Source organism: Pseudopodoces humilis, chromosome 4, assembly GCF_049639895.1.
Source record: "Pseudopodoces humilis isolate 2021_Gansu_Grassland_sample_001 chromosome 4, ASM4963989v1, whole genome shotgun sequence".
Taxonomy (NCBI): domain Eukaryota; kingdom Metazoa; phylum Chordata; class Aves; order Passeriformes; family Paridae; genus Pseudopodoces; species Pseudopodoces humilis.
Window position 1 is genome coordinate 34,834,406 of NC_142203.1, and position 12,223 is coordinate 34,846,628.

The 12,223-nt window shown below is 37.0% G+C and overlaps 1 protein-coding gene across 4 annotated transcripts in view; it reads left to right on the forward strand.

Moving 5' to 3' along the window:
• The window catches only part of CDC42SE2 (CDC42 small effector 2), an 80,579-nt gene that overhangs the window by 8,914 nt on the left and 59,442 nt on the right, over positions 1 to 12,223 (forward strand). For all 4 annotated transcript variants that reach the window (XM_088054525.1, XM_014258826.2, XM_014258827.2 and 1 more), the window contains exon 3: positions 5,759 to 5,823. The gene's annotated coding sequence lies outside the window, so the exon portion shown is untranslated. The remainder of the gene's footprint in view (positions 1 to 5,758; positions 5,824 to 12,223) is intronic.

Below are 12,223 nucleotides of genomic sequence, written 5' to 3' on the forward strand. Positions count from 1 at the left end.
AGACACAGAATTAGTTCTGAAGCATCATCAATGCAAGTTTAGGTTTGTTGTGGGTTTTCTTTATAAAGAAGAACTGTGTTCTGTTCTGAAACTTGTTAATTGTCCTTAGTGCTGGCGACAGATAAACTTGTAAATGAATTTGTAGGAAAAGTGGACAGAAAAGTTAAAAGCTGACTTTTCTTGTCTCTTTACTACAGTAGTCTAAATGAACTTGGGAAAATTGGAGACTTGGATGAAGAATAATTTATTTTCCCCATTACTATATTGATTGTCTCAAATCTCAAAGTAGGAGAACAATGAAGGCTGTGAAGGATGTAGAGCACAAGCCATATGAGGAGTGGCTGAGGTCATGCAGTTTGCTGAGGCTGCAGGAGACTGAGGAGAGACAGAGACCTCATTGCCGTCTACAACTTCCTTGTAAGGGGAAGAGGAGCAGCAGTTATTGATCTTTGTGATGACCAGTGATAGGACCCTAGGAAATGGTATTAAGCTGCTATCCTAGGAGAGGTTTAAGCTGGATATTAGGAAAAGGTTTTCTACCTAGTTCTTTACCTGTGGCTGGTTCTTGGAGAAGGCTGCCTTGGAAGTGGGCACAGCACCAAGCCTGACAGAGTCCAGAAGTGTTTGGGCAGTGCTCTTGGGCACATGGTGTGACTCTTGTGACTGTCCTGTGCAGGGTCAGGAGTAGGGTGATGGTCCTTGTGGTTCCCTTTCAGTTCAGCATATTTTATGATTCTATGAAATTTTGATTACTTGTAATAACTTACTAGTTTAAAAATACTGACCCACTGCTATTGAGAATTATAGGCATTGATATGGGTTCAAAATGCAGACCAAGTTATTATGACTTTTGTTAGATGGCCTGAGAGAGTGGGCTTCTTAACTCTCTCATTACAAAGAGAAATCTTGTAGTAGAACAACCAAGGATGGGGACTTGAGATTCTTTTTCTGCATCAGAGTTCAGATGAGTCAGGAGGTTCACCAGAGCTGCCTTTGCCTCCAGTAGAGCAGAGTTACTAGCCTGGCATGACGTGAACATTCAGACTGTCCTGAACTTGGGAGGTCATCTGGAAATCTGAGCCATCTGTGTGTGCATTCATGTTACTTGGTGCATTTTGTTTTTATAAAGCTATTCACTTGTTGTACGCAGTCTGTCATAGTAATAGCACTTATTACTGTGATATTTTTCCTTCAAAATGCCAGGCCTCCTTTTGAGAGTGAAAGTGTGGGAAGTGATGACTTTGACAGTCTTTGCCTTAGGAAAACAAGCTGTTTTTTCAAGGCTGTTTTTGCGAGGGCTGAACATCACTGTGTACACAGTGTAATCATTTGTATATCTAGTGACTTGCTAGGTCCTTTTTTGCTTTTTGAGGAGGAAGATATTTACTGTCCACTAAACTCTCTTTCTAGTTCTTTAAAAGACAAAACTTGAGGGTCAGTAGGACTTCAGACAGTGAACTGTTGTATTTTTGGGTGGGATTTTTTCATTTCATCATACCCTTGACCTGTCTACTTCTGTTACATACAAGATCTGTAGTAGCACACAGGTTGATTGTCACCTGAGTGATTTAGAGCAGACAAGTCTTCTCTGTAGAGTGTTATGTGTTCATTTTCTAAAGCAGATATGTGTGTCTCTGATGATCCAAGGAATTTCCTTAGAAAGAGAAGAAATAGGAAAGCCTGATGCCAGTAGAGATACACATGACTTGAACACCAGTCATCTGTGTGTCTGACTCCTACTAGTTTCTGGGACAATTATTTGATTTTTTTTTTTTTTTCTGACTTGGGGTTATTTCTGGAGGCCAACCAAGAAAAATGCAAACATTATGAAGTATTGAAATGTCTTGATGTTATCTTCTAAGGCAATCTTGAGAACAGTGTTTGAAGTGAAGAAAATGCATTCTGAGGTAAGTTTAAGTAGGCTACTGTCCCAAGTCCTCTAGTATAGTTGGTGTATAGTATAGTATATAGTCTTGTATAGTCGGTGAATAAAGTATCTTTCTCCTAAAGAAACAGAGTGTCTTTCTCCTAAAGACATATCTTAAATGTAAACTCCATCTCTAGTTTGTCTTCTAGAGGATTCTAATTTTGAGCATTGTATTTTCTCAAAATATTCTAATTTTGAGATTTGTATTCCTCTGATAGGAGTGGGAGAAACTAAAATGAACTTGACAATGTTTTTCAACTTATCTTTAATGTTATATACCTTATGGCTCTTTTGGTGCCAAATATGAACAGCTCTAAACTGACTGACATTTCATGGACTTCATTTATTGTGGGTCTTTCTGTGTAATTAATTGCTGTATCAGTTACAAGCTTCACAGTGAAATAATAAAATATGCTCTGTGGGCTATATGTATGTATGTACTTTGCCTTTGCCTAGAGTAGAAAGAGGATTGTAAATCTGTGTGTATATATGGTGTATGCCTACAGAGATAAAAATTACTTAGGTGAAAAATTAAGCATTGGTATTTTTTCCATTCTTGTTTTTAATAGCTTTCAAAAGGATGAAAAAGTTCTATTGAAAACAGTGAAACCCAATGCAAACTTCTGAATTTTTATTTTCTAGTGGATAAAACAGTGAAACTGCTGAAGTCCTCTGGGTTTTTTCTTCCAATGGACAGGACTGAATTATTTGCAGGCTATTTAACTGTTCGTGTATTGTAAATTCATGGGCTCTTTAATTTAGAAAATATTTTTCTTTATGGTAGGAATACATTTTTAAAACTTACACTGTACATGTGTAGTGTTTTCAAGTTCTGTATCAAATTTCAACCTGTTTTGTGTAATTAGAAAACAACTTAGAAAATGTTAGAGCTACACTAATGATTTTGCTCTCTGAATTTGATACTTAGGAATAGCAAAATTAATTTTCTCAATTCTTTTGATGGTTATGATGTTTCTACAGCTGTTCCACTAAAATATACTTCTTTGATATTGAGGTTCTCTAAAGTAGTGTGTCTCTATTCAGTGGAAGCACTGTACGAATAGATATATTTCACTTTTCTAAGAGAACCCATATGTAATTTACCATATTGATTTGTTTTTTGTCATCTTTGATTTCATACACAGGTTTTGTAGTGAACTCCTCATAAAAGGCTGATGTGACATGTAAGCTGGGATGGGCTAAACAAAATAAAAAGTCATCTGAGCAGATAATATCAGGATGAAAGTGAAATCACTTGTTAATGTGGCAACATTAGTGATTTCTTGTAACTGTTTAAATCAGTAATGTAATTATTATTTAGAAATAATAATTGAAAACAAGGCTTCAAACAAATCTACAGCTTCAAATTCTCACACAAATGATACCACTTAGACAAATGCATGTTTTAATTGGTGTTTTTAGTGAATGTGATGTGGGCAAGTCTGCAGTAAGCTGTCCAGAGTTAATAGAAACTTGGCACAGCTTGATTAGTAGTGTGCCTTGGCAGTACCTGCAAACAGCTACTTTTTCCACTCTGCTGTCACTTAATAGTCTTTCAAGCCAGAAGTCTACCATTTATAGAAATGATTTTGTTAATTAAATTGTCCATTAGGATGTAGGTTTAGTCTACAGGCTTCATACATATGGGATTCTAAATAGCTGTGACATGATGACTTGTAACCACTGGTCCAGATCATCTCATTTGTGACTGGCTTTTTGAGATGTTATTGTACAAGGATGACTTTTATTTTTCTGTCCTGCTCCTCTTACGGCATGGCCCTAGATTTCTGATGTCTTTAGGACATCCTAAAAGTCTTTAGGAAAGTCTTGAAGTCTGTTTTTCTTTAAGAAGAGGGGTGGAGGAAGACATTTGGCTTAGAGATTGTAAATAGAGATATTCTTATATCTACTGTTAGCTCATTTGTATAAATGTTATTACATATTTAAAATGTTTATACAGAATTGGTCTCTACATGCTTTGGATGTTATGTGTGCTATTATTGTGTTCTCTTTGCTAATTTCTCATAATGCAGTTTTCTCTCAGTAAAATTTATTAAGATGAATCTTTCTCCGCTTTTCTTTCAGTTGCATTGCATTTGAGTGAGGAGCTGTTTAACTACATTAACTACAGTGCATTTGAGCTGTTTAACTACAGCTAAATTACTTGTTTCTCCTATCTATGTATCAGATATTTATTGTTCACAGAGTCTTTAACTAGAAGGTAGCTAACTTTCAATGACAGTTCTCTTACTAAATTGACATCTACTCTAAAAAGACGTGCTTGCCTTTCTGGCTTTAAGGATTTTATTTGCTTTCATATTGGACTTTCATAGCTCTTGACATGTAATGGTATGCAGACAAGTTTGCCCCTTTTCCTTCACAACATTTTTCTTTTAATTTACTATGTTTCTGCATTTATAGTCTGTTTTACCTGCTCTCATCTGCCTTAGCTCTTTGTTTCTAGTCCATAATTTTTCTGACAACTACATGGGTAAAGGTAAAAACCCCTTAATTTTACTTTTTAAATCTGTCTTATGTCAGTCTGAGAAGAAAGATAAGACTTTGTTCCCTAGTTTGTGAGCAAGGAAGGGCTGAGATATGATAAAAAAGCTCCCTAGTAAAAGTCAGCAAGCGAATGTCTCACCATAAAGCATGAAGGTTAAAACATTGGGGATGTCAAATGTAATAGGGAGGTGGAGCTTTTTTGGGGAGAGATTGTTTCGGTTTGTTTTGGTTACTCTAGTAAAATCTGCAAAACATTGCCCTGTCTAGCACAGGAAATGTAAAAAATTTCATTTACTACCACATTTACCTTATTTTTATATGCACATTTGAAGTGCAAACTTGATTGTTTGGTATTTTTAACTTTCCTAAAGTCTTCTGTCTGTTTTGAAATCCATTTCTGATCTATCAATGCCGTCATGACTGTCATTGCAGGTGGATGCTCAGTGAATACCTTGGTGTTCTGGTTTGTTTGGGTTGGGTTTTTTTGAATAAAGGTTTAACAGCACTAAATATTCTGCTGCGACTTCAAGTAGCAGTGGTTCTTGTCACTCAGAGCCAGCTCTTATAAATGTGTTTCCTTTCTGTTATTGTCTGCAGTACTTGCAATCCTTCCTTTTACTGAGAACTGCTGAACTCAGTAACAGATGTTGTGGACATGATTCAATACCAAACTTGTTTGCTAAACCTCACACACTTCATGGCATTTAACTGCCAAGTTACACATTTTTATGGGGAACTAGTACAAAACAATTATTCCCTGAACTACCTGGAATTACCAGTAATTTGAAATCTGATCACTAAGAGAGGTTGCTAGCTAATCTTGGAAAAATAATGTTGGAATATACATATAATTCCCACACAGCCCTGCTAATATAAAAGTCTGACCCTAGCAAAGGAAGCAGCCAGAGCTAAGTAGGTACTGCTTTTGTACCCATACTCCTTATTTACTTCATTTAACTATGTCAAACATACGTATATCTATAAAAATTATTTATGTATTTTAAACAGTGCGTAAACATACTGGGGTATAAGAATTAAGAGGACCTGAGGGTGCACAAGTGATCAAAAGTTTCTTTCAGCACTGCTGTAAACAAGGTAGTCCGTAATCCTTGAAATCATTCACAAGTGGAAGTAGCTCAGTCATTCTGACACCTGTGACGCTTTGCAAAGGAGAAACCTTGGAGGAACTTCTGAGTCTCCCTCTTGGTAGCTGGTTTTTTTTCTGGAACTGTGAAGTTACATTGCTCTTCACTAAATTGTTTGGATTAGGGTACTGTAACAGATAGTAACTTAATGCTGTTTTTTCCATTTTTCCTCACTGTCTAGAATTGGGGATATCTTCACTGAAGAACTTGCTGCTTGAAGAAAGTAACAGAAGTTGGGAAATTCAGGTGGGTAATACTTTCAGTTTACTTTTCACTTTAAATGTTGATGCATTGACAGATCTATAAATATTTATTGTGGTACCAAAACCATCCAAGCAGGGTACAGATTTTAAGCTTACTAAGATTGAATGTGGTATCATGGCACCTCTTGTGAACTCTGTGCAGCCCCTGATAAGAATTCCAACAGACTTAGGATATTCAAGTGTTCTTTGTGCTCATAATAAAAATATATTAATGTTCATATCTAATATTATAGGAGGCCCAGGTACTTTGTAATGCTCAATAAATTTAACAAACTATTTCTGACAGCATTGTCTTGTTGCCCCAGCAGACTCTCGTATTCATGGTATGTGCAGCCACATACACTTTGATTTGTTTTCCCAATTTCCTTACCAAAGAAAATGCTTGATGAATTTGTTAATTACATATATTTCACATTTCACTTCCTTTGTTTCAACTAAGGCTTCTAAATTGATCTCCAATACCTAATTCTTATAAAAGAAGATGACAACATTCTTTTGGTGTTCTTTGTGTAATAACTTTCATGGCTTTAATAATTTAATTTTCAACTCCATATAATACAGTATTGTTTATCCTGGTTTGCTCTGATTTTAAGGATCCATCCAGCTTTAATTCATTACTTTCTAGTTTTTCCTTCAAGCACATCTGCTTTGGTGTGGTGTTAAATAATGTGTAGGAACTGCCAGTGGTTTTAATTACCTGAATTTGCCTCCACCAAAATTCTCAGATCTATTCCTATTTGACTTCAGTCACTGATAATGATTGTAGCACATTTATGTAGGGTTAATTGCTGTGGATTACACTAATACCAATGGAACATTTAAACCCTGAAACTATTGATGATTTCTTGGCAGCTCAATGCTACATACCAATTTTAATTTTAGAAGCTTGTAGTTCTCCTTTAATGTATTTCTTTACTGTTTTCATATTTTGCTGTCTAAAAATCCAAATGAACTTTGTGGAAGAAAAGGGTTCTGTAGGATATCACTACCGTAGAAATGTACATAAAAATCTCTTACACACGCTTTTTCCTCAGAAAAAGATGTAATTTGTGGAATACATTGAAAAAACCCTCCATATAGGGTTTTGCAGGCTTTTTTATCAATTTATTTTTCAGGAACTAAGTATCTTTCTTCTATTTTGCCTTATTCTCTGCTTCTGGTCACCATTCATCTAGTATGTAATTCAAGTAGCAGTAAAAATTGATGCTTTACCCTAAAAATCCTCAAAGTATGCTGAATTTTTTTAAAATATTGGTAAAATTATATTTTTCATTTTAAAATACTGGTTAGTGTTACATTTTCTGTTTCATTCTTTCTGTCTCCCCCCATGTTCTTTTGACAGCTCTGAAGTGTTTTCAGTATGACTGACGATACCAGACATATTTGGGCTTATCCTTCATGTTGTGCACTTCCTCTCCATTATCACCTGATCTTTTTAGCTCTGATTTCACTATTTGCTTGTAAAATGTTTCTGCCAGAGAGTCTGGGGAAGAAAGTCTGCACAGGAATTTACCCTGGAGAAGTATGTGACAGAAAGGTGATTGTATTATTAGCATGAGAAACTGAAATGTAAATGGCATCCCACACTGGGAGCAGGAGCTGCAGTCTCTGTTGCTGACCCTGCAGCTCCTCCTCTGGCCTGCTGCTTGCTGCTGGGCTCCAGGGCATCCCCAGATGTTTTATCTGCCCACCTTGTGAGAAAATGTTCCAGTGCAGAATGAGAATGGGCTGTGCAGATGGGGAATCTCCTTTCGATTCTGTCAGGAGAGGGGAGAAAGAAAGAAAGAAATAGTAGCCCCACCCTAAAGTAATTTTAAAATAGTTTTAAAAGCTGCCAAGCCCTTAAAAATTCACAAGCAGAAAAATCCCATCCTGTGAGGGTGGATGGAAGGGGAAAGAAGGAAGGCAGGCAGTTGGGTAGCATGTGTAGGGATTATAAGGGTAGGTAAAAGATGATGATGATGCCTGTTTGAAGAAGACTCAGAGGAAAAGATCAGTATTTAAAACCAGAGGGAAGTAAGGGCTGTACTGTAAACAGCAGCAGGAGGGCAAAGGGATGGATGACAATTGGTGCAGGAAGGCAACTGGGGAAGAAACAGACCTTAGGGAGCAGTGGTTCAGTGAGTAGTGATCCCCACTGGAGCAGGAGCAGACAGAAAGCAGAGAGAACTCAGCAGTACAAAAATGTGTATTTCATTCTTGTTCCAGAAACAAGTGCAATGGGTTCCTAACCTGTTGGCTGGCCTTTCTGTGAGAGCTCCAGGACAGTCTGCAGGAAGCTTCAATCATAGATCGGGAAGTACAACCTCCCTGACTTGCCTTTGCTGGCAGCTGTGAAGTTGGTGACAGTAAAATCTCCATAAACACCTTATGATGTAGCCTATTCCAGATTAAAATAATAAAAAAAAAGAAAAGCCTTAGATCCTAATATTTTTCTTAATTTATTTTAAGGTTTTTGAGGTTCAGAAATTGAAAGAATGTAAGATAGTGATGGGACAGTGCTCTAGCACCATTTCCTGCTGCCTCTTTGCCTAGAACCCTGCAATTTTTCTATTCCCTGCCTCACTGCATTTGTGTGGGAGGACTTTCAGCTTTGTTCACATTGCCAGGGTTATTTGTTGCATGACTCTGACCATGTGCTTTGTGGATCTACTTCCAGTCATGTGAAGTAGAAGCATTTAGGCTTGTGGCTCTTCTTCATAGTTAGTATTCCTCATCTGGCCTCATGATACTCTTAAACATACACTTTCCAACTGTTTAGAGAAAATTCTGAAAAATCTGGAAAAATACCGAAACAAAAACCTGTTTTTCTCCATTTTTCCATCCTCATATTGCTAATTCACTAAAGTTCTAGAATACTGGGGTAAGGGAAAAGATGGAAAAAAAATTCTCTCTTGTGAAGGTAGCGTCAGAAGTGTAAATCACTTAAGGCAAGGAAGCCTTTGTTACATTCATGTCTAGCACTACGAGCTGGTGCAGTATTCTTGCATTACTTTTTGCATCCAGACGTCGTACCCTAAAATGCTGGTGGACTGTTCATATGTTGTGTGCACATCTTGATGTCACCATAGAGAAAACCACACATCTTCAAAATCTCTGTTATGTCTTTTATGTTTCCTTGCTTTTTTTTTGCATTTTATTTGTGTTGTAAGGTAGAACGCAGCTGATCCACCTGAACTATATTAATGTGTCCACAGTCCTTTTGCTCTCACTTTTCACAGTATGTGGAACATGAAGCACAAATTCTCTGAAGCTTTGTGGCATTGGAAACCATAAAACAGAGGAAAGCTAGGAATCAAGATCTGTCAATAAGAGAATTGCAGTCATGGAAACCAAATTTCATTATATTTTGTCTGTATGAAGAGAATAGTAAACAAAAAATAGGATAGAATAGTGTGCAGGGAATATTGGTTGATGTCTAAATTACATGCTTAAAATGGTTTCTCTCCCTGTGTGCTATAATGGGGAAGAGAAGGAAAGCAGAAGACCCATGAAGGAATTATGCTGGGAAATACACCTGCATGATGTCCAGTTTCTGTAATTCAAAATACTGAATTTCAGTACACCTGAGAGATCTTTCATTTTTGGAGTTTCATAATTAGACTTCTAATTTGCTACAGAATCCACTTCATATTACAGATCGAGTAGTTCTCTTCTATAAGAATTTTTTTTTTCCTTTCTGGAACTTGTATGCTATAATAATTTTCTTAAATTGACTAATCTTATGTACAGCGGGTAATAAGACTTCCTGAAAAACATCTTGTTTCCTGCTCTCTTACACTGTACATTGAAATCAAATTTTTTTCTTTAATACGTGATTTTATACCAGAAAAAAGTCTGCCATTTTGTAGTTATGGCACAAAGCCCAAGAAGCTGATGAATATATTTCTGCCTTTTTACACCTTGTATAATTACATCTCCACCGAAAATGACCCAAAGTCCATTCAATACTTAATGTCTGGGACGAAGTGCTCCCTGCAGAGAGAATGCCAAGGACGAATGTACTGGGTGTACTTGAACATCTGCATCCTGTTTCATGGGAGAGCCTGGGCAGAGTGTTGATAGTCCTTGCTATGTTTAGTGCTTACTGTTCTCTGTAGATTTATATGTGCGATGCTGTCTGTTCACTAAAGCTTCCAGACAGTGTGTCGGTGGTAGACAGTTAAATAAGATTACTACAGGTACTAAAGAATTAAGGGCTCCTATTCTGCAGCATGAAGTTACTTGAAAAACTTAAAACTTAGTAAGTTAGGTAGCTCTGAGGCAGAGAAAAGCTCCTATGAAATCTGGCTGAAAGTGAACACAAGCAGGGGAGATCTGTTTGTTCCATTAACATATCTAAATGCTCTTGAATTCTGGGTGGAGCTTCTAATCATGCAGCTGTCCATTTTCTTGAAAGGAAATAAAAGGATCCTATTCTCTCCTATATGAATGATCTAGGATAAAGAAGGAAAGAGCAAGTAATGAACAGACTTATGCTAATGGGAGAATTTAATTTTCAAGTTCATCTTTGCCACACAAAATAGTCTTGCAGTCTGTCTTTCGGAACAACAGTTTGGTATGGTACACTGAAGGACTTAGAATGGATTATATTCTAGCTTTGTTCTTAACATTATGTGCAGCCTACTGTGCACTCCCTTATTAGGAAAAGCAATTTTATCTGTGTTCCTTGAAGGAGTGATGTGTTCCAGTATGCACTTGTTCATAGTTTCAGCACACAGATTGAGAACACCGTCTTGAAAATTTTAGTAACATTTTGCTTTCGATGTGCAGATTTTACAGATTCCTTGGTTCCTTTCTGTTATTTCACAGAGACCTAGTTTGCATGTCTGCTCATGTCCAGAATTGTTTGACTGGGCTATTTGGGTCCTGCCATATATCTAGGAGACACTGATCCAGGTTCATGGCATATGCTTCATTCAAATCATATTAGGTTTACCATGACACATCACTTAGTTATGTAATTTTCTTTTTGGAATACAATGAGTGAAGCAATACCTTGATGCTCCTGCCCCCTTTAGCATGAAGTAGTGGCCGTAGATTTTTCAAGAATTCAATTTCTTCTTTTAACCGAGACAATTCAAAAGAAACACATCTTGTCTTTAAGTCTTTCTCTGCATTGAAATGTATATCAGTCTTTAATCCTTCTAGTCTTTCTTCATTCCCAGTTATTAATCCTACCAGGAATGTTTTCTGTTACTGAGTAAATAGGGGAGGAAGGGTAAGTAGGCTGGTATTTCCATTATTTGTGTTGCATAATAGATCTGCCTCTCTCTGAGTGTGTTATGCATGACTGACCTTCCGTTTGGTGCTGGCTTATTATACTTCATTTAAAGTATTTGTCAACAGTTACTTTGTCAGCCATGTTGGGCCTTAAGTATGAGGTATTTGAAAGGCTGAAATGCATTTGTACATCCTGGGCACATTCACTCGCTGGTGCACAGTTGGAAGACCTGTGAGAGTGGATGGCCTCAAGCTGGAACTTCTTTAAATCCCATTGACAGGTGGAAGAGGAATGCTGCTTTTGAATTGTCTCAGGCAGGAAAATAGTGGGGAGTTCCAGCAGCTTCAGTGGGATTTTGTTTGGTTTTTAGTTAACATGAGTGAATTAAAAAATTAGATAGTAAGGCTGCCCTAGCTCCCTTTTTAAGAGTATTCTAATTAAGCTAGTGCTGGTATTGTGGGAGAGGTGTTTCTACTGTGATAAGGAGGAAGTGCGAAATATCTCCTCTGAAAGAAGACTACATGGGTGATAGTTACTTGCTATAGCACATAAATGCAAACAAATAAAAATATAAATAAATAAATATATATATATATATATATGTATAAATTACCTTAGGCAGAAGAGGGATGAGAGTCACAGAGAAGCATTGTAATTAGGTACTGGGAGGCAGGAGCACCAGAGGAATTGTTTGATTTGTAAAGTTGCAAGCTAAATCTGTAGTTGGGTAGCACCTGCATCTCAAAAAAATCTGTCAGGCGGTACTTGGCACTTCTGATAATCTAGCAACCTAACTTTCCATCTGAGTTTTGAGATGCTTCTAACATAAGGGCCCTAACTTGAGAAGCCGCAAGAGACTGCTGTATTGAATGTTTTCTGCCGTTTAATGGACTGTGACTTAACAAGTAAATGAAAAGCCATACAATGACATGAATCTCTGCACTGATTGTAAAGTGCAGATCCCCAGACTAGTTTGTATATAGGTGTTACTACTTGATTTACTTTTTGTAATGAGAACAAATTCATGGAAGTTCGCTGAAATTTCTCATTGTTAACAGAACTGCTACTGAAGAAAAACACAACTTACTGTCAAAATTCTACTTACCTTCAGATACCCCAGTCTAGAGAATGATTTTGCCAACAAGTGCTCTCTCATAAA